The following is a 21616-nucleotide window of genomic DNA, read 5'->3' as shown; positions in this document are numbered from 1 at the left end:
GGGATCTGAGGCAACTCTGAGAGGAGCGGGTGGGGTGGACACCTGCAAGAACCATGAGGCTTGATGTCCATGTAGAGGCTAAAGTCAGACTTAGGGTTTGGGGAGCTGAGATGTACAGTCTCCAGAGATCTGCGTGTGTGTGTGTGCACGTGTGAGTGCAAGTGTCTTTTGGGTGAGTGAGAGGTGTGTGTCTAGAGTATTCAGTGTATTAGGTTCCTGTTGCTGCTGTAACAAATGACCATAAACGTAGTGGCTTAAAGCAACACAAATTTATTAAAGTTTTATTTTATTTTTTTTTAGAGACAAGGTCTTGCTCTGTCACCCAGGCTGAAGTACAGTGGTGCAGTCATAGCTCACTGCAGCCTCAAACTCCTGGGCTCAAGGGATCCTCCCACCACAGCCTCCTGAGTAGACAGGACTACAGGTGCGAACAACTACGTCAAGCTAATTACAAAAATTTTTTTTTTGTAGGATGGAGTCTGGCCATGTTGCCCAGTCTAGTGTCAAACTCCTGGCCTCAAGGGATCCTCCTCCCTTGGCCATCTAAAGCCCTGGGACTTCAGGCATGAGCCACTGCCCCAGCCACAGGTTTGTTCTCTTACAATTCTGGAGGTTAAAAATCCTAAAATTAAGGTGTCAGTGGGGCTGTATTTTTTCCAGAGGCTCTAGGGAAGAATCTGCTTCCTAGACTTTTCCAGCTTTTTTTTTTTTTTTTTTTTTTTTTTTTTTTTTTTTTAAGGGACGGAGTCTCTCTCTGTCGCCCAGGCTGGAGTGTAGTGGCGTGATCTTGTCTCACTGCAAGCTCCGCCTCCTGGGTTTACGCCATTCTCCTGCCTCAGCCTCCCGAGTAGCTGGGACAACAGGTGCCCGCCACCATGCCTGGCTAATTTTTGTATTTTTAGTAGAGACGGGGTTTCACCTTGTTAGCCAGGATGGTCTCCATCTCCTGACCTCGTGATCCGCCTGCCTTGGCCTCCCAAAGTGCTGGGATTATAGGCGTGAGCCACTGCGCCCGGCAACTTTTCCAGCTTTTAGAGGCTGCCTGTGTTCCTTGGCTTGTAGCCCCTTCTATCTTCAAAGCAGCAGAGTGGCATCTTCAGGGCTCTCTCTCACCCTCTAGCCTTGTATCTCCTTTGACTCTGGTGCTCCTGCTGTCCTCTCATAAGGACACCTGTGACTACACTGGGACCCTGGAATAATCCAGGGTCATCTCTCTATCTCAGAATCCTAAACTTAATCACATCTGCAAAGTCCATTTTGCTATGTAAGGTTATATAATCACAGGGTTTGGGGGTTAGGGTTTGGGCATCTTTGGGAAGCCATTATTCTGACTTCAACATTCAGTATGACAGATCTACCTTCACTTTACTGCAAAGATCCTCAGAGAGAAATGAGGATGATGATGGCAGTGGTTCATAGTACCTTATATTAGATAATGATATACCATTTACAAAAGTCTTAGGATTCGTTTCAAGCCCACTCAAGTGTAGTTGGATGACACTGGGACTTTGAGTCAAGAGCCCTGATTTCATCATTTACTAGCTGTATAATCTTCAGGCTATTTACTTAACCTCTTGAGGCTCAGTATTCCCATCTATAAATTGGGAAAATGTGATCAGTGAGAAGAACTGGCTAGATGATGGCTAAACTGAGAATCTTTGAATGTTTTGCGTGATAGTTTTCTTTGGGGAAGTGCTGTCTAACTCTTTGCAGCCTGGGATGAATTTATAAATGTGGCCAGACTTTTTTGTTTTTCACTCACCATTTGTGTTAGTTCAGATCATCTGAGATGCAGACACCAAAATGGAATTAGACACACACAAGATTTATTGGGGAAAATGTGGTGGAAATGGGGAGAGAATGAAGGAGGCTGAGAGAGTCATCAGACCACATACAGGTCTGACATCTGTGGAGGAGAGAGCCAGGGTGGAGCTGGGACTTTCTGGAAGAGGTTTTGGGTGAGGTGGGCTGGCATCATATTTTTTATGGAGGGCCTTGGATAAGGTGCAGCAGAGGGTTCTTGGCAGAGGAGTAACTCAATCCCAGTTGGCTTTTAGGAGGGTTATCCTAGGATAGAGTAGGGTGCATTAGAATGGGAAAGCACATAGCCAGCGGCACTCATCCTGGGCTGCTGCAACATTCCTTAGGTGGGTAGTGCTAAGGCTCTGGATCAGGTTAGTGGCAATGAGAATGGAAAGGAAAGAACAGTCATGTGCAATTATCCATCCCGAAGAGATAAATGTCTCCCATTCCTCTCTGCCAAATAGAACCATTGGAATGTGTTAAATCAGTTGTTATTGCTAAGGGGTCAGTAGATGTTTACCATGATGTTAAATGATTACTGTGAAGAATGGTGTTCATTTTGCATCTATTGACCCCATCCCAACGTGGGCCGATCTGATAGCTTCATTCTCAGTCCATTCCTCTTCTCTTTACTTTCTTTCCTCTTAGACCTAAGAACTCAATGGAATTTACGCTAGGAATAGGAATGATCAGGGCAAGGCATCTCTCATTCTTTGATAGAAGATAACCCATCAAACATGAGTTTTGTTGATTTGCAGCCATTTCAATTTATCATAACAGCTGAAGTTACTGATGCTTCATTAAAACAAAGAGAGGGAGGGGTGGAGGGAATGTAAGTTTTTTTTTCCCCCACTGAGATGGAGTCTTGCTCTGTTACCCAGGCTGGAGTGCAGTGGCGCGATCTCGGTCCACTGCAACCTCTGCCTTTCGGGTTCAAGCGATTCTCTTGCCTCAGCCTCTTGAGTAGTTGGGACTACAGGTGTGTGCCACGAAGCCCAGCTATTTTTTTTTTTTTTTAAACATTTTTAGTAGAGATGGGGTTTTGCCGTGTGGGCCAGGCTGGTCTCAAATTCCTGATCTCAGGTGATCTGCTCCCTTAGTCTCCCAAAGTGCTGGGATTACAGGTGTGATCCACCTCACCTGGCCCAAAAATGTAGGTTTAAAAGATCATCCCTTTTGCCACGGATTTGACCTAAGAATGTTTGACCTTGAATGTACTTGTTTGTAAGTGTCATTAGGCAGCCATAGATTCCGAAGCAGGTTAGAGTGGGAACAGGAGAATGGCTTGAGTGACCTGATAGAAGGAAGTTCAATTGAGCATGCAGAACAGGCACGAAAACTTATGGCGCCATACAGTAGAAGGCAAGGGAGTCTTGATGGGTGGATAGAATGGCGCAGTAGGGCGCAGCAGAGAGCAGCTGGATGTCCAGGCAGGTCGACTGCTTCATGACTTCCAGCTGCTGGGCTGGGTTTAGAAATGGAATTCTAGTCTTTGGGCTGGAAAAACAAGGCAAGGTCTTAATCCTAGAGAGAATTTACATTACCAATAGAGGTTCAGAAAGAGCGAACAAGACATGGGCCAGGAGCTGAGGTTCAAGATCATAGCTATAAGAGGAATGCTGGTGAGTGTCCACTATGTTGGCCTCTTCAGTTTCTCGTGTCCAAGATTAAGCTTAGACTAGGGTACTGAGGCAGGGCTGGCCTATTAGATGGCAGACCAAGGGCCCCAGTGGGAAGGAAGAGGCCAGGAGCCAGGGTCACCCAGGTGATGGATTTTCATAACATTGAAGGCAACATAGGTGTAGATCTCAAACTTAAGTAAGAGTCAGAACCACCTGGAAAGCTTGTTAAAACACAGAGCCCAGGGGCCCATCCCCAGAGTTTTAGATATAATAGGGCTGGGCTGGGGTCTAAGAATCTGCATCTCTAACATGTTTTCATGTGATGCCGATGCTATGATGCCAAGCCCACACTTTGACTACTGCGTTTCTCCATATTTATTGTATATTTTAATAGCCTGGGGTTTTTTTTAAACTACTGATGCCTGCGTCCTACCCTCAGAGATTCTTTTTTAAAATTTCCATTTATTTATTAGAGACTGGGTTATGAGACTGGCTAATTTTTGTAGTTTTGGTAGAGATGGGGTTTTGCCATGTTGCCCAGGCTGGTCTCAAACTCCTGGGCTCCACCCAATTCGGCCTCCCAAAGTGCTGGGATTACAGGTGTGAGCCACTGCGCCTGGCCCCCTCAGAGATTCTTATTTAGTTGGTCTGAGGTTCCCAGGTGATTTCAGACTTTAAAACCACTGCGTTAGATCCTGATAGACTCTGACCACACTGCTTTTTTTAAAAAAAAAACAACAAAATTTATTCTAAAATTTACATATAGTAAGAGTTAATTCCTTTGGTATTCAATTCAATGAGTTCTTGACAAATGCATAGAGTCATATAACCCTGATCATAATCACGACATGGGCCAGGAGCTGAGGTTCAGGGTCATAGCTAACAATGGGAATGCTGGTGATGGTTCTGTCACCCCCGAAACCTCATGCTGTCCCTTTGAAGTCAATTCCTCTCCCATTCTTTACCCAAGGCAACCTCTGATCTGTTCTTTGACACTATGATTTTTGCCTTTTCCAGGATGTTGAAATCTAAATGGCATCATACAGTATATTGCCTTTTGGGTCTGGCTTTTTTTTTTTTTTTTTTCTTTTGAGAAGGAGTCTTGCTCCGTCACCTAGGCTGGAGTGCAGTGGTGCCATCTCAGCTCCCTGCAACCTCCGCCTCCCAGATACAAGCTATTCTCCTGTCTCAGCCTCCCAGGTAGCTGGGACTACAGGCGCCTGCCACCACGCCTGGCTAATTTTTATATTTTTAGCAGAGATGGGGTTTCACCTTGTTGGTCAGGCTGGTCTCGAACTCCTGACCTCAGGTGATCCACCCGCCTCAGCCTCCCAAAGTGCTGGGATTATAGGCATGAGCCACTGCGCCTAGCTGAGTCTGGCTTCTTTAGCTTAGGTTAATGGATTTTAGATTATCAGTAGTCTGTTCTTTTTTATTGTTGAGTAGTAGTCCATCATGTGCATATATCATAATTTGTTGAATATACCAGCTAAAGGATATTTGGGTTGTTTATAGTTTCAGTTATTATAAGCTTCTGTGAACATTCATGTAAAGATTTTTGTGTCACCACAAGCCTTCATTTTTCTAGGATAAACACCTATGAATGGGACTGTTGAGTCATATAGTAAGTATATATTTGATTTTATAAGGAAATGCCAAACTCTCTTCCAAAATGGCTGTGCCATTTTGCATTCCTGCCAGCAATGTATGAAAGTTCTAGTTGCTCCATATCCTTCCCAGTACTTGGCACTCTCATATTTTGGTGGGAGGAGCATTCTAATAGGTGTGTAATTCCTCACTGTGGTTTTAATATTTGCATTTTCCTATTGACTGATGTTGAGCACGTTTTCATGTGCTTATTTGGTATCCAGTTATCTTCTTTGGTATATATTTGCTTTTCTGTCAGGTTTTGTTTCATGTATTTTGAGACTGTTGTTAGGTATATACACATTTAGAATTGTTATGTCTTCTCAGTGAATTGGCCCTCTTATCATTATGTCATGTCTCTTTATCTCTGTGAATTTCCTGTTTTGAAGTTGAGTTTTTCTGATACTAGGGTAGCCACTCCAGCTATTTATTTATTTATATATTTGTTTGTTTGTTGATACAGGGTCTTACTCTGTCACTCAGGCTGGAGTGCAGTATCATAATCATAGCTCACTGTAACCTTGAACTCCTGAGCTCAAGCAATCCTTCCACCTCAGTAGCCTCCTGAGTATCTGGAACTACTGGCATATGCCACTATGCCTGGCTAATTTTTTTTATTTTTTTTATTTTTTTTTTTTATGTAAAGATAGGGTCTCACTGTGTTTCCCAGCCTGGTCCCAAACTCTTGGCCTCAAGCAATCACCATGTTTTGGCCTCCCAAAGTGCTGGAATTGTAGGAAAGAGGCACTACATCCGGCCTTAGCTTTTAAAATTAATAGTTGCATTGCATGGCATGTATTTTTCATAATTTTATCCTTAACCCATCTATATAGTTATATTTAAATTTTTTTTCATAGATAGCATATGCTGTTTTTTTAAAAAATCTAATCTGAAAATCTTTATCTCTGAATTGGCGTATTTAAACCATTTATATTTTATGTGATTGACTTAGTGTTTAGCCTTTTCTTTTTCTGTTTATCTTCTTAGCTATTTGTTCCTTTTACCCTCACCACCTTAACATCACAGTTGCCATAGGTATTGTATCTATGCATATTGAATACCCTACTAAACACTGTTCTAATTTTTGTAAATAGTCATAAATATTTCAATGAATTTAAGAGGAAAAAGTAGTCCATTATGTTTACCCAGACATTTATTATTTTATTGCTTTTATTTGTGTAGTCAATAATAATATAAATTTTTATTAAAAAGAACCAAGTGGAAATTTTTGATCTGAAAGATACAATATATGGAGTTAAAAAATTCACTTCATGAACTCAATAGAGAATGGAGATGTCATAGAAAGGAGTCAGTATACTTTTAGATAAATCCGTGGAAATGAACCAGTCTGAAGAATGGAGAGAAAACAAGACTGACAAAAAAGAACAAAGTCTCAGATACTTGCAAAGCAATATCTTCTGGTATCACTTTTCTTCAGCTTTCTCTGTTTCTCTAGCATTTCTTTCAGAGCAAGTCTGCTGGCAATGAATTATATTAGTTTTCCTTAATCCAAAAATGTCTTTATTTTCTTCCATTCTTGAAGGATATTATTGCTGACTATAGAATTATCTGTTGACAGTTCTTTTCTTTCAGTACTTTAAAGATGTTCCACTGCTTTTGGGGAGAAATCTGCAGATGTTTGTTCCCTAGATATAATCTGTTATTTTTCTCTGGCTGCTTTCAAGACGTTTTCTTTATTTTTATTTTTTCCAGCACTTTTATCAGGATGTGTTGGGTGTTTTTATTTGAGTTAATCCTGTTTGGGATTCATCCGAGCATAAATTTGTAATTTATGTCTTTCACCAAATTTGGAAAAATTTCAGCCATTATTTATTCAGTTTTTTTCTGTATTAATCTTTTTCTCCTCTTCTGGGACTCATATGTAGAGAATACTAAGCTTCTTTACATTATCTTGTAGGTTCCTGAGACTTTGTTCTTTTTTCAATCTTGTTTTCTATTCTTTTTTTTTTTGAGATGGAGTTTCGCTCTTGTTGCCCAGGCTGGAGTACAATGGCGTGATCTTGGCTCACTGCAACCTCCGCCTCCCGGGTTCAAGCAATTCTATTGCCTCAGCCTCCCGAGTAGCTGGGATCACAGGCATGCACCACCACGCCCAGCTAATTTTGTATTTTTAGTAGAGACGGGGTTTCTCCATGTTGGTCAGGCTGGTCTCAAACTCCTGACCTCAGGTGCTCCGCCTGCCTCAGCCCTCCCAAAATTTTGGGATTACAGGCATGAGCTACCGTGCCCGGCCCTCTCTATTCTTTAGACTAGATAATTTTCATTGATTTATCTAAAAGTTTACTGACTCTTTTCTGTTTTTTTTTTGTTTTGTTTTGTTTTTTGAGACAGTCATGCTCTCTTGCCCAGGCTGGAGTGCAGCGGCACCATCTTGGCTCACTGCAACCTCTGCCTTCCAGGTTCAAGCAATTCTCATGCCCCAGCCAGCCCAGTAGCTGGGACTACAGGGGTGCACCACCACGTCCAGCTAATTTTTCTAATTTTAGTAGAGACGGGCTTTTGCCATGTTGGCCAGGCTGGTCTTGAACTCCTGTCCTCAAGAGATCCTCCTGCTTCAGCTTCCCAAAGTGTTGGGATTACAGGCCAACTGACCTGGCCAACTGACTCTTTTCTATGTCATTTCCATTCTCTATTGAGCTCATTCAGTGAATTATTTATTTATTTATTGAATTTATTTTTTATTTTTGTTTTTTGAAGGGGAAAGTTCAGTGAATTTTTAAACTTTCTGTATTGTATTTTTCAGATCAAAAATTTCCACTTGGTTCTTTTTAGAAAAGTTTATATTTCTCTGCTAAGAATATCTTTTTATTCATTCCAATAGTATTTACTTTTACAGTATGATTATGTAGCATGGTTATAGTAGCTGTTTTAAAGTCATTATGTTGTAGTTCCAACACCTGAGTCATCTTGGGAATGGCATCTGTTGACTGTCTTTTTCCTTGAGATTTGATCAGATTTTCCTGTTTTTATCATGTCGAGCAATTTTGGATTGTATCCTGGATATTTTGAGTATTATGTTTCATGACTCTGAGTCCTGTTGAAATCCTCTGGAGAATGTTGATTACTTTTCTTTGCTTTTGGGCAGATAACCAACCCCATTAGGTTCAGACTGGGAGTTCTGGCCCACATTCTGTGGGCAGTGAATCCAATATCAGTTCAGTTTTCCACAGATTTGTTATGCTGTTGGGTCTTCTGTGAACATGTGCCACTTAGGGATTAGTCTGGGGCTTGGCTGGCTCTCAAAGTCTTTGACATACTTCTTTGGGTCTGTTTCACATATGTGCACCTCAGACTTGTATTGGTGCAGACATAGAATTAGGGGATCCCTTCCTCCAACTCTCTGTTCTCTATGATTGTCCCCAGACTCTTCAACTTTCTAGAGCCTTCTCTTCCTATTTTTCTGGCCAGAAAGATGGATTTCTCTCAGTGTTAACCCATTTCCCCCATTCTCTCACATAATTCTGCACAACTGGGGCTGCCCTCAAGTTCAAAGTAGTGAGAGAAAAGAGAGAACAAATAACAGGGATTCCCTCCACACTTGTTGGAGCACAGGGACCCCCTTTTCCTGTGGCCAGAAAGACAGGCTTTTCTCTTGGGGTTTTAGATGTCTGTGTAGTGGTGGCAGTGCAGCTCAAAAACTGGGACTGGCCTTAGGTCAGGGCTGGACAGAAAAATAAATAAATAAATAAACAAACAAATAAATAAATGGTTATTTCCCCCATACTCTCAGGCCCAGAGAGTGTCCCAGTCATCTGGTCAGAAAATGGGGATTTCTCTTGGAGTTTTGCTGTTTATGCCTGCTTCACAGTTCCATAATTTGGTCCCCTTTGGGTTAATGCAGGAAGATAAAGAAGGAAACTCATTGTTGTACCAAAAACTCTACAAGTTTTGATTTTCCTCTCTGAGCTGTCTGCCGTTGTTTACCTTTCAGAGTCCTCGGGTAGTTGCTTTTTGTGCTCCATGAGAATTTTGAATTGTAATTAGTGGGAAGGATAGGCTATGATGCAGTTTACTCCATCTTGGCTGGCACTAGACGTCACCATGCTTCTTTGGTCTAATGATCCGTTCCCTCTGCTTTCTTCTCTTTAATCCAAGTAGAAAGGGGCTCCTCCTTTAAAGTTATGGCTATTTTAATTTACCTTAGACGGTTGGGCTCTTCCAGTGTCGTCCCCTCTTCTCCTCTCTTCATAGCTTCCCTTTTTGAGAAAGCTCTTTGTTTGACTCCTCTTGGGCCTGGGCAGTAAATTTTGTGCTACACAAAATTCTCTGCTGTGTTTCTGCCACAGACTCTGTGACTCAAAGCTGTGCATAGGTCCTCAGATTCTTTTCCTGTTGGTCTGTCTAAGGCAGCTACTATAAATGCGTATATATGCACGTGCACCCGTGCATGCAGTGCCTTGATCTCAATGTCTAGGTCTCTTAACAGTAAACTCCCAAATCATCTAGGTCTAAAGGGACTCAGAGGGTACTAGAGATCTTTTCTGAAACCCTTCTAGTTCTTGAGGTGGGTGGGTATGCAGGAGTGGCCCGAGTATGACCTTCTGATATCTAGTTTTGTGGAATGCGTCACATAGAGTTTTATCTCTTATTTTGGCACTGTCATTGCTTGTAGAATACCTTTTTGGTCTGCTTTGCCTACCTCTCTTTGTGTGTGGATCCTAATCTTTCCAGAGAGTGTGGAGTTTTAATTGCAAAAAGGATGTGAATGCTTTAGAATCCAGGTGGATGGAGGTACTCTGAGTATATTCTACTGTGGAATGACTGTTTGAATCCATAAGCAACTGGATCTCCATTAGCAGTCTCTTTCAGTCCAGGAGTCCTCATGAATTGGGACAGAGAACTAAGTGTGGCACCGTCACAAACTCAGAGAGGAAATATTTCAACTCCCTCTTTGGCCTTTACTGGTAGCTCTGCCATTGGGTACTCTCCCTAAGGAAGGAGGCATTTCTGTTCAGGAAGGAGGAAGCAGGTATGGAAGAATTTCCCTTTTTATTATTCCTGAGCCTTTAGCTCGCTGGTCACAGGCCTAGGCAAATGACAACTTTCTGAAGCACCTGTTTTCTAGCCGTTTGTATGCTCCCCACTGCCATGGAGGCCAGCATGGATGTGAATAGATGTAGAAAATTCTACAAACTCTATTTAGTAAGTAACCAAGTAGAATAGTTGTTTAAACAAAAATCAGTGCCTAGGGATATTGATATATGCCATATTTTGCCCAGTGCGAGTGTATTAATCTTCTAGTTGAAGGAGTGAATTGGTATTATCCTGATATGATGTCATACTCAGAGTTTCCTGCCTCTATTTTCCATTTGGAATGAAATCAAGAAGATTAGGATGTGAGCATGATCCTTCTTTTGTTCTGCATCTTATGAAAGACAAACCCCTTGTGTTTTGGGGTGATGTCATTTTCTTTATGAGAAAAGAGTATGAGATTAGTGCTTGTCCCCCACCTTTAAGTCTGGTTTTTGATTTAATTATCATGTAGAAGTAATTCTTTAGTAGGATGTTCTATCATAGCTTTAATGCCATTTCTGATTTTGCCTATGTGGACAGGGCCTGAGTTTCCTCCAAGTGTTCAATTAGGATGACTTACGAGAACAGAGTGGGGGAAATGACATCGGATGACATACCAAAGCCATTTATACTATCAAATAATGATGTCTCTTTTCTAGAAACACATAATTATACTTGGAATTCATGATAATATTCTACAGTATTTCAAAATCCACAAACAGATAAAATATCAGAGGAAAGAAAATGCTTTTGATATGTCAGAATTCATTTATTTTCCAACTCATTGTGCTTTGCCTTACGGTACGTGAATGGGCACTTATCAAAGCATAAGAAGGTTATTATTCAAATATTCCATTCTTAATATTTGTCCAAATTCAGTTTAATATGCCCTATTAACATGAAGACTGTTGAGAAAGGATACCAAATAGGCTTCAGGAGGAGATCAGAAAACTAAATTAGGCTTTGTCCCTAAATATTAAAAAAATTATTTAAGTTATAGAAGTAATCCATGAAGAGCTACTTGATATAAAAAAGCACATTACCTTCTTAAATACCTAATAGCATGGGGTCAACAATTCCTTTCCTGTAAATTTGGGAATCTATCATTTTATGGCCAATATTCTTAATATAGCATTTTTGATAAATAACATAATTTTGTAACTGCCCATTAAAATATGTGATTTATTATTTAGAATTCTCCTTAAAATATTTTGCATTTTGGTTTGCTCTCTTTAGTAAGAGGAAGATTTGTTATGCAATCTTCTAAAGTGTAACACTTATTTTCTGCCCATTAACTTGTCTGTGTTTATGCTTTGCCTTGTTGAATCATTCACTGTGGTGTTTTATGGTTATTTCCATGTGTCTTAGCTCCCCAGCTAAATTGTAAGCTCCTTGAATAGTCTAAGTCTTTATCCTGTGTTTCTTGCCTTCTATATCACTTGAAGGATATTACACACTATAGATATTCAGTAAATTCTTTTCCTTATAAGCACAAATTGGCATTAGATTAGTTCAAATCTGCTACCCAGGAATGAAGCCCAAATGTTGCTTTTGGTGGGTGATAGGGGTCATATAAATCTTTGCTATCTCCTGGTTCACTTGTGGTTTGACTAATTCTTAGGAAAGAATAAAAAGTTCTGGATAATCAAAAGTGGTAATTTGTTGAATTTCATTTTATGAAGATTTTATTTGGAGAAGAAACAAAATCAGAGTATTTAGATTTGAAAGAGGGGTGAAAGACAAAGTTGCTATCTTTAAAAATGCTTTTCTCACCTCTCCTATTCTGATAATCTTAGGCACATAAAATCATCTATGCAGGATGGTTTTTACCATTTTCTCCTCTTCTGATGATAGGCACTGTTTATGAAGGTGAAATAGAAAGCAGACTGGTTGGAGACACCATTAGGGTAGTTTTTCCATAGCGTGGACATGTCTCAGTTATTCCCAGGCCTTCATCTATTCATTCTTTCAGCAAGGATGTATTGATCACCGATTGCATGTCAGGCATTGCGCAGCCCTAGAAATACAGTGAGGGCAAGACAAACATGACCTTGCCCTCAGAGACTTGTATTATTGCACTCTGGTAAGTCCTAAATATACTTCTTTGTAGAGAGGATCGTGAACTGCTTTAAGTCTGGTGGTATCAGAGGAAAAATTAGACATCTTCAGGTTGATTCCACAGAGCAGTTTTTCCTTTTTCACTTGACTTACATAGAATTAAGTCAGGTTATATAAATAAATGTAAAATCAAGTTGGATTTTCCATTGTAAGGAGAAAAATGCTTTCATATTACTTAAAATGCATTTCAATAAATATAGAAAATTACATACAAATGGCTGGGCGCAGTGGCTCATGCCTGTAATCCCAGCACTTTGGGAGGCTTAGGCGTGCGGATCACCTGAGGTCGGGAGTTCGAGACCAGCCTGACCAATATGGAGAAACCCTGTCTCTACTAAAAATACAAAATTAGCCGGGCATGGTGGCACATTCCTGTAATTCCAGCTACTCAGGAGGCTGAGGCAGGAGAATCGCTTGAACCCGGGAGGCGGAGGTTGCGGTGAGCCGAGATTGCGCCATTGCACTCCAGCCTGGAAAACAAGAGTGAAACTCCGTCTCAAAAGAAAAAAAAATTTACATACAAATTATATACCCCATATGAGAGTTTCTTGTGAGGAATTATAGTCCCCTACAACTACCAAGTCCCCTACAAAAAACAATTTACCTTACCTCTGCTTTTTTTGGTAGAAATTGACACTGGGTTGAGGGTGTCCTATGGAATGAATGAGTAAAACTGAGACATTCGACTTGTTAGAAGGAAACATGACCATGATTTCAAGGATGATCCAATGTAGCTTGGCGGCAGCCCCTGATAGCTCTCCTGCTATGTGTTTTTTTGTGGTAGCAGGGATGGAGAAAACAATGAAGATGAAATTTCCAGGAAATAACCCAATCAGGTGTTGCTTAATGGAGTCTACTGTCATTAAAATCCAATTCGATTCATTTGGAGAGTGAAATATCACAATTGTAACTGTACCATAATGGCTTTTGGAAGATGGAATTTGTATAATCTGGGTTAATCCCTTGATCACCAATTCAAATAAAAATAGATAAAACATGAGGAGGTTGGCAGGGGTGAAGGACTGGGAATAGCAACAGTGTTGCCAGAAGGTGTCTTTCCTGCCAAGGGGAATTGGCATAGGGAACCGTCTCTGAGCCCAAGTTCTGGAAGCCACAAGCTGATGGAGACAGAAGACAGATTGCCTAGGTCCAGCTGGGGAGTGGAGCCCTGCTGGCTCAGCCAGATCACAAGTGAATTGCCCCTCTGACCTGCACACGTGCTCTGTGTGCCGAAATTTGCATTTCTTTCCATTTAGAATTTTGCTTTCTATTAGCCCACAAGAAGTTTAGTGGCTGTCATGAACACATTTTGTTGTGTTTTCCTTTGGAAATGTAGCTGTTAGGAAATCATTCAACGAGTTCTGGGTTTATACCTAGAAATGGTGCCCTGGAAGTCTGGAAGAGTTCGATGCTACCACAAGGTTCAACCAGACGTGCAGGGCATAACTTGTACATGCAGGCTGGGTCAGCCGTATTGAGTGGATTGCAGGAGGAAACCTTAACTATGAGCTGCTACCTTGGACTTGAAATACTTTGACAATCAACAATTAGTGAGAATTGGGATAAGATTTGTTTCTCCTTGGCAAATTCTTCTAACATACTACAAGCAAAATGGGATTTCAAAGGCATAAATTGCTCAGTGATGACAAACTTTTAGTTACCTCACATACAAAAGATTGGCATGGTATTTATGATTTTTAATGTAGTCATTAAAAAAGACTCCACAAGAATCTCTACTAAGCTGTGCTTGATTTGCCTGTACATTGGGTAGGATGCCTTTTGAATGCAAGTTATAGAAAGCACAGGTCAGAATGGTTTAGGCCATTCTGGATAATTTGTCATCTTGCATAGGGTAAGTTGCAGGTTGGTTCCAAAATCAACATCCCAAGATACACAAGTGTCTCCCATTCTTTCCATTTTGCCCTTCTCAATGAGCTTGGTGCTTTCTCCTTGTGCCAAGATAGCAGCCAGATTTCTGACATCAAAACAGGTATGACCTTGTCCAGCAGAAGAAAATTCTCCCTATATGTTGCTTTTTATTATTATGGAAAGATTTCTCAGAAACCCCTTCACTGACCTGTCACATCTCATTGGCCAGCACTAGATCACAATTGCTTCCTAAATCAGTCAGTAGGGAGGTGAATGGGCTCACACTGACTACTTAGAGCTATAGATGAATCAGCTCCTGGGTCAGGTGGGCAAGAGGTGGATCCCTGACCAAAATCTCACACACATGTACATACATGCATGCCTATCCAATAATAGCCAACTGCTGAAGTGTGTGCACTCCACAGGCAGATGCTGATGCCAAGTTTGGGGTGCCAAATGTTATTAGGGTTCAATTCCTTTGAAGGGAAGGGAGAGGAAGCGGGGTTGGGTAGCGGAAGGAGTTGAACTGCAAGGTAGGCCTGAAAAAGTCTGGGCCATTTCTTGGCTTTGCAGGGTTCTGGGGCAAGTATTGCCTGCTTGTATCCTGCATTGGGTCGAAATGACCAGGACTTTATACCTAGGAGATGACTCATCAGATGTGGGCTGCTGGGAGAGGCAGCTCTCTGCAGCTGAGGCAGATTTGGAAGGCTACATTCCCTATAGCTGGGCGGAAGGTCCTGCCCTGCTGGGGGATCAGGGTCATATACCCCCATGTATGTCATGCCAACCGTGTCTGTCACAGCCCAGTGTGCATAACTACATGAGTGTGAAAAATGTATAACTGCATTTATTTAAAAGGATTTTATAGTCTCTTCTGGCCACTAGTCCAAACTCTCTCTTTCTCTATTCCCAGCCTTAATTTTTCCAGAGCAGCAGGGTTTTACTGTATTATGTTCATGTATGGATTGTAGGTGGTTAGAGCTCAATCAGCTCTTGGAGCTCACCTAGTCAATAAGAGCATTAGTTAAGGAAGCCAGGGTCCAAATGAGTTCTGGACCTCAACTTGAAATCTTTCATGTAGTAGGTATTCAATGAATACTTGTTAAATTGAATTAATCAAGGACACAGACTCAGGATTAGAACCTTGCTCTCCCAGCTTCTAGTCCAGTGTTCTATGAACCTTGCTGTCTCTGTGTGTGTGTGTGTGTGTGTGTGTGTGTGTGTGAGAGAGACAAAGACAGAGAGTAAACTTGGGACTATCAAACAATTCTGGTGGTTTTGGTCCAGTGGTCTGGGATTTTACATTATCATGCATACTAGTAGGAAAACTCAGACAAATCAGAATTATTTCACTGGATAAACTAGAGGCAGATGTATCTGGCATTCACATTGGTTTTATTTTATGGACTAAATTGAGGGAACCAACTCAAACTTGGGTGGGGCAGTAGATACTCAGCCCAGCCAAATATTGCCATGGGTCAATGCAGGCCCAAGATAGCCTGCATCCTCTGCTTCCTCAAGAGAAGCTGGAAATCTGAATTTTTAGGTGATATCTACAAAATTTTTAATGTTGACTCAAAAATTTAAAATTGTCATGTTGGCCAACTCAAACATGCTAGTTTGAAAACTCTAATCCAGTGGCTCTAAACCAGGGGTGGTTTTGTTCCCCAGGAGACATTTGGTAATGTCTGGAGATATTTTTGGCTGTCACCAGGGGAGCCGGAATGCTACTGGCATCTAGAGGCCAGGGATGCTGCTAAACACCCTACAATGCACAGGGCAGTCAATTGTGATGAGGCTGAGAAACCTTGCTTTAGTCATATGTTAAAGTCAAAAACAGAAACTGCCTCTTTTTCACTGGGACCTCCTGTGTGAAAAGTGGCAGTTGGGGCCTGCCCCAAAACAGGAAAACTAAATTTCAGAGCTTCAAAAATCAACACTTTTAAAAATGGTTGTTGAGTTCCAAATGGCCAAAAAGCATATGAAAAGATGCTCAACATCACTAACTATCAGAGAAATGCAAATCAAGACCACAACTGAGGCATTACCCAACCATTACAGTGGCTACTATAAACAACAACAAAAACAGTAAGTGTTGAAAGGGATGTGGAGAAGTTGGAACCTGGGAATTGTTGGAGGATGTAGAATGGTGCCACTGCTATGGGAAACAGTATCATGGTTCCTCAAAAAAATTGAAACTAGGACTACCTTATGATCCAGAATCTCACTTCTGGGCCTATATCCAAAAGAATTAAAAGCAGGGTCTTGAAAAGGTATTTGCACACTCGTGTTCACAGCAGTGTTATTTGCAAGAACCAAGAGGTAGAAGCAACCTACATATTCATCAGTGGATGAATGGATAAACAAAATGTGGCATTTACATACAATGGAATATTATTCAGCCTTAAAAGGGAGAGGAATTCTGACATTTGGTGCAGCGTGGATGAACCTTGAAGACATTATGCTCTGTGAAACAAGCCAGACACAAAAGGAAAAACATTGTATGATTCTACTCACATGAGATATCTAAATTAGTCAAATCGTAGATAATAGGAAGTAGAAGGGTGGTTGCCAAGAGCTGGGGGAAGGGGCAAAAGAGAGTTATTTATAGTTATAGAGTTTCAGTTCTGCAAGATGAAAAAGTTCTGGAGATGTATCTCACAGCAATGTGAATATATTTAGTACTACTGAACTGTACACTGAAAAATGGTTAAGATGGTACACTTTATGTTATGTGGTTTTATTTTTACCACAATTAAAAAAATAGGTTACTGAGATGAAAAATAGTTCACCAACAAATTCTAATCTCATTGTATGAGTTATGCCAAGGTATTTTGAAAAACAAACACAAAAATAGAAAGTGTCATTTGTAGAGAACAAAATCACAGTTTTCCATGCATTTGAGGAGAGAAATAGCTAAACCACCAGAACTGTGACTGAGTGATAAGTGACTAAAATGATATGCATTGCATCAGGGCTTCAATCCTCCTACACCCCCAGGGCTCAGTGTCCTCATGTGATCAGATCACTAAGGACTCACCAAGGTTCACAGCTGGTGGGATAAGAGCTGGTGAGGTGGGGCCAGGCATGGTGGCTAATGCCTGTGATCCCAGCACTTTTGGGAGGCTGAGGTGGGCGCATCACCTGAGGTCGGGAGTTTGAGACCAGCCTGACCAACATGGAGAAACTCCGTCTCTACTCAAAATACAAAATTAGCCGGGTGTGGTGGTGCGTTCCTGTAATCCCAGCTACTCAGGAGGCTGAGGCAGGAGAATCACTTAAGCCCGAGAGACAGAGGTTGTGGTGAGCAGAGACGGTGCCACTGCACACTCCAGCCTGGGCAACAAGAGCGAAATTCTGTCTCAAAAAAAAAAAAAAAAAAAAAAAAAAAAGCTGATGGGGTGGGTCCCCTCCTATGGTAAGGGAAACCATCACTGCTGAAAATTTTTCCCTGCTCTACCAATTATGACACTATGCTGAGGCTTCCAGAAGTTGCCTTTTGATGTAAAAACTGAAATTTTAGAATTCCAAAATTTATCTCTCAAAAAAGTCTCTGCTATGTGTCTACAATACACATTCTGAAATCAATTACATTTTTCATCCTGGACTATCTAGGCCTGCTTAGAAGGCAATGGTCTGTTGCCCAAAGTGAGGGGAGAGGAAAGGGGATGAGGAGGGTGGAGGGGAGAGGAGGATCTGATGCCATCCTGCCGCTCACATTGCCTCTTGCACTCCATTGCAGGCTTCTCGCAGGCAGGCTCTATGTCTTCATCTTATACACCAGGGCTAGGCTGGCACAATAGCAGCTACTAAAAAAGTGTTTGAATCAAGGAATGAGTAAACACGGGGGTGACTTGACCTCTTTGTGTCTTCCTACCTTTAAAATAGGATTAGCAATTCCTGGGGGTGACCTCAGGCAACTCTGCGAGCCAAGCCAGGTTTCCTCCATTCCCCGTGTCTTCCCTAGGGGTGGACCATTTCCCTTCCCTACTAAACACTGCCCTCTGAAAAGCCTTCCTGCCTGCTTTGCCCCACATTACACACTGGTTGATGGGGTTCTCTTTCCAGAGGGTATTTGTTTCTTGAGCCTCATCTGTCTTGTGAAGTGGAAGGGTAGTTTTTTGTTAAGGGGATTTTCAGGTGCAGTTTGTTGGGAGAGGTTCTCTGAGGCAGTCGGTCCCTTCCTGGGCCCCCGGGTCTGCTGGGTACATAATCTGCTCTGCTTACACTGAAGGCTGGCCCTGGAATCCCTGCCCCACCTGCATCACCAGGCTGTCAGGGGGATAAAGCGGGATGATGGATGGAGGAGGACTTTGAAAAGTTAAAAGCTCCTCACAAGTGCGAGTTGTTATTGTTGTTAATCCACAGCTGTCGGGGAGGTGCTCCTCTTGAAAAGAGTCCCATCTCTAAGGAGACTGGGGGCAATTTGGAAAGAGATGGCGTTTATGGGTTTCTTGCTTTAAAACAAAACAAAACAAAACAAAAAACATCCCCCCCAGTGTATACCGTGAGTGAACAGGATGAAGAGTTATTCTTAAAATCAGAATGGATAAGGATTCCCTCTGACCCCCCACCTCCCATCCTACTCTAAAGCCTCTAAAAACTGCAAACTTTGTTTTGGCAGGTTCACTGCCAAATGACAGAAAGCCAATAGCCTTAATTTTTCTCTCTGTTCCCACATCTCCTCTCTACCCTCCCTTCCCCCTTCCATTATTTTAGAACAAGTCTCGGCTTGGAGCTGATCTTTAACTTCTGGAAACTGAATTGGTTCTGTGTGTATTTGGCTTGGCTGAGTGAGGGGAGAAGGGCTTGCTTTTGCAGGAAGAGGAGAGGGGTGCACGCTGGGGGAAGTCTGGGAGCTGGGAGGAGATGGGAGGCCGAAGTCCAAGTTTGCACCCTCTCTTCCTAGCCCTGCTTCTGCGTGGGGCTTACAGCATTGTCAGCCAGTCCTGGGGGTGGTGAGAGTGTGTAGGAAGGCAGGAGGGAGGGTTTGAGGTGGTCAGGTCCTGGGTCTGATTATTATTCTCACTGCTATTCAAATTTTGCTAAATGCAGGCCAATTGCTGAAAAATAAATCATGAAGGGGCGAGGGGTGGCTAGTGGGTGTTTATGGGGGTGATTTGTTGTCCTATAGGGAGGTGACAGTTTCCACTGCTCTTCTGAAGTGGAAGGGGGACGTCCCTGGCTGCCTTTCCATCCTTGCTGGCTATTTTCATTTTTTTCTTGGGGGAGGCTTGAACGTGTTCAAGTATTAACTAGAGGCCACGGATTGGCCCGGATTCCTGCGACTGGGTTGGGCGGCACAGGAAGACCTGTGAGCTGGGGAGTTGAAATTCCATCCTCTGCCCTCACCAATGGCTGGCAAATTGAGCCCTTCTGTTTCCTGAGAACAGCCCTGAGTGTGAAGGGCCTCTCTAAAAGCGGCCCACGGGTTGTGGCCAGGAAACAGGGCTTTGTTTCTGTGTGGGGTATAGGAGAAACGATTTTCTGTACTCTGGGATCTTCAAGAGCTTCACCAAACATTTCCAGTTGTTCCTTCCTCTCTCGCTCCTCCTGTCTAAATCCAACTCAAACTCCAGGGCACTGTTCAAATCCCACCTCCTTCTTTGTTTCTAGAGCAGTCATCTCTTCACTGCATGAGTGCCCAGAACCCTGTTTATGCTCATCACAGGAGCAGGCACTTGATTACCTGAAATTATATATATGTTAGCACTTGGGAATTTATTTATCTTGCCAGTTTATGATGTATGTCTTAAGACTTGCTCTCCGTCTGTATGTCTTATGTTCTTCTTGAGATTATTAACTTCTTTAGGACAAACAATATAGCCTAGTCCTTTGATATACTTTTAAATTCTAAACTTTGTAAACATTTTCCTTTTGAGACAGAGTCTGGCTCTGTTGCCCAGGCTGGAGTGCAATGGTGCCATCAGAATTTACTGCAACCTCGACCTCCTGGGCTCAAGTGATCCTCGTGACTCACTCAGCTTCCTAAGTAGCTGGGACTACAGGTGCACACCACCTTGCCTGGCCCTTTGTAAGCATTTTAAAACCCATTACTTTTTTTCTTTTCTTTCTTTCTTTCTTTCTTTTTTTTTTTGTTTTGCTCTGTTGCCCAGGCTGGAGTGCAGTGGCACAATCTTGGATCACTACAACCTCCGCCTCCTGGGTTCAAGTGATTCTCCTGCCTCAGCCTCCCGAGTAGCTGGGATTATAGGTGCATGCCACCACGTCTGGCTAATTCTTATATTTGTAGTAGAGACAGGGTTCACCATGTTGGCCAGGCTGGTCTTGAACTCCTGACCTCAAGTGATCGGCCTGACTTGGCCTCCCAAAGTGCTGGGATTACAGACGTGAGCCACCGTAACTGGCCCCCATTAGTATTTTTTGTGTGTGAGTATAATTTATATGAAATGAGGAGGGCAGACATTGGAAGGGAGGATGCACCCTCAGGCGTAGATGAGGTTCTAGCCTCGTCTATACCACAGGGATGTGCCTTACTTCCTCCTCCTGCATTAGGCATCAAAACTAGATCATCACACTCTCCTTAGTCTGATGACTCTTTCCATCAGAGCCACTATAGATCAATCAATCAGAGCAGGCTCTTGTTCTGAGGCATTCATGGAGAGCATGTGGGCTCTTGCGCAATTCCTACCCTCCATTTGTCTATCTTCCCTGAGCTGGCCAAAGTAGGCAAGATGTAGTCCACACAGGAGTCAGAAGGCAGGAGGGTGTCTTGGGCATAGGAGGCAGTCCCTTAAAATTCTGCCACGCTGTGGGAGCTGGATAGTCATGCTTGCATGCTGGTCATGAGGGGAGGTGATCAAGTGGCACTTTGAAGTTCCATAGGTGCTTCAGGACAGAACACTGGAATACGCAGGTGTCTAGGTCTCACATTCTTGTTTCCTGGTCCAGGTGTGACAGTCGATAAGCAGACTTTACATTTTGGTGTTTTCCTGCATAGAGGGTACAATCAGTGATGGAGTTAGTTTTCTCTCCCCCATTCATGCCTGCTTCTTTAAGATTTTAATATTAAGAATTGTTTTATGAAATTAATGTTAAAATGCTACAATGTTCTCTTCCCTGCGGGTGCAACAGACAGGGCGGTGTTCCTGGGATTCCTTCTGAGTGCCCACCATCCAGCCTCACTTCCCTTTGCCTTCACACTGGCCCCAGTGGCCTTCTTTGGAGGATGCACTTGGGCCCCTGGAGCTGCTTGGGGAAAGGTACAGAGAGCCAGAAGTGCCTGGGGGTTTACATTCGCCCTGAGGTGGCCAGCAGCAGAGAACCGAATATGGGAGTGACAAAGGTCAGTGGCCTTGCTTCAGTGTGGGCCCATTTGTGCTCTGGAATCTGGCAGAGGCTGGGCCAGAATCTCACCTGTGCTTGGCTTTTTCCCCATTTCTGTTCTGTTCCCCTCATCCCCTTTCTGTTTTCTCCTGGGAGCACTTTATTGATACATAACTGCCAAGTGAATTGTAGTCTCTAGATCTGATTCTGGGGGACCTGTTGTAAGATGGGGGTGG

At 42.5% G+C, this 21616-nt stretch overlaps 1 long non-coding RNA gene across 1 annotated transcript in view; it reads left to right on the top strand.

The window, feature by feature from the left end:
- Nucleotides 1-477: 477 nt before the first annotated feature.
- Nucleotides 478-21616, top strand: part of LOC129057683 (uncharacterized) — a 38719-nt gene continuing 17580 nt past the window's right edge. Inside the window, exon 1 of the long non-coding RNA XR_008522394.2 lies at nucleotides 478-588. This is a non-coding gene — a long non-coding RNA (uncharacterized LOC129057683). The remainder of the gene's footprint in view (nucleotides 589-21616) is intronic.

This window comes from Pongo abelii, chromosome 12 (assembly GCF_028885655.2).
Source record: "Pongo abelii isolate AG06213 chromosome 12, NHGRI_mPonAbe1-v2.0_pri, whole genome shotgun sequence".
Classification (NCBI taxonomy): Eukaryota; Metazoa; Chordata; class Mammalia; order Primates; family Hominidae; genus Pongo; species Pongo abelii.
This window is presented reverse-complemented; position numbering and strand designations above follow the sequence as displayed.